Source organism: Erpetoichthys calabaricus, chromosome 9, assembly GCF_900747795.2.
Source record: "Erpetoichthys calabaricus chromosome 9, fErpCal1.3, whole genome shotgun sequence".
NCBI classification, from domain to species: domain Eukaryota; kingdom Metazoa; phylum Chordata; class Cladistia; order Polypteriformes; family Polypteridae; genus Erpetoichthys; species Erpetoichthys calabaricus.
Genome location: NC_041402.2, coordinates 16,944,548 through 16,945,477, shown reverse-complemented (window position 1 = coordinate 16,945,477; position 930 = coordinate 16,944,548). Strand labels below are relative to the sequence as shown.

Sequence of the window (930 nt, the reverse complement as noted above, 5' to 3'; positions counted from 1 at the left end):
ATTCACTTGGCCATTTTCTTTAATTTGTCAAGTTGTCTTACAAACAAACCTGCAGTCTACACAGACTGAAAAACAAACACATTTAACTGTCACAAAATGCAGCTAAACATGGTGGACAATGGTACCAAGCAGATTGATCTGGGGTAGGTGAGGGTACAGGAAAACAAAATTCCTCACATCAGGGGTCTTGATTGGTTCACTCAGAGCTGTCTATAGTCCTTGATTTTGACTGACTGCTGGGGTCTGCCACTTTGGGAGCCAAATGATTTTACCTTATAATGATTTCCGTTCCATTCACCACAGAACCAAACCCAACACACTTTCCTTCCAACCAGTCAGTCTTAGCAATGCGGATGAAAAATTGGGAGCCGTCAGTGTTTGTCCCTGCATTGGCCATTAATAAAATACCTGGTCCTGTGTGCTTCAGGGTGAAGTTCTCATCAGCAAACTTGTTGCCATTAATAAGACTTGCCCCCAGTTCCATTGTGGTTTGTGAAGTCACCACCCTCGTACAAGAACTTTGGAATGATCCAGTGGGATGTGAAACCTTTGTACCCAAAGCCTTTTTCACCAGTGTACGAAGTACAGTCTTTGGAACAACATCAGCTCAGAGCTCCATGATAACTTTTCCCGATGGTTGTCCTACTGCTTTTAGATCAAAAAAAAAAACTTGTGGTCTTATCATGATTGACTTACCTGAATGGCCCTGGTTCTAGTGAATGGAGATAAGAATCAAATCTGAACAATACTGGGTCCATCCCTATGCAGTTGGTTTGTGAAATTTGTGGTTATTTTCTTTTCAGTTATACAGGGTTTTTCCTGAGGGTACCCCAAACCTTTATGCCTTGTTTGTGCTTCATTTCCACCTGTTAGGAGAGAAGCTAAGCAGATCGAAAGTGTTTAATGAAAAGGTGCGTTTTCAAAAGATGC

General features: G+C 41.7%; 1 pseudogene; it reads right to left on the bottom strand.

Moving 5' to 3' along the window:
- Window positions 1-200: 200 nt before the first annotated feature.
- On the bottom strand, window positions 201-685 carry LOC114657112 (peptidyl-prolyl cis-trans isomerase-like; annotated as a pseudogene).
- Window positions 686-930: the final 245 nt, after the last annotated feature.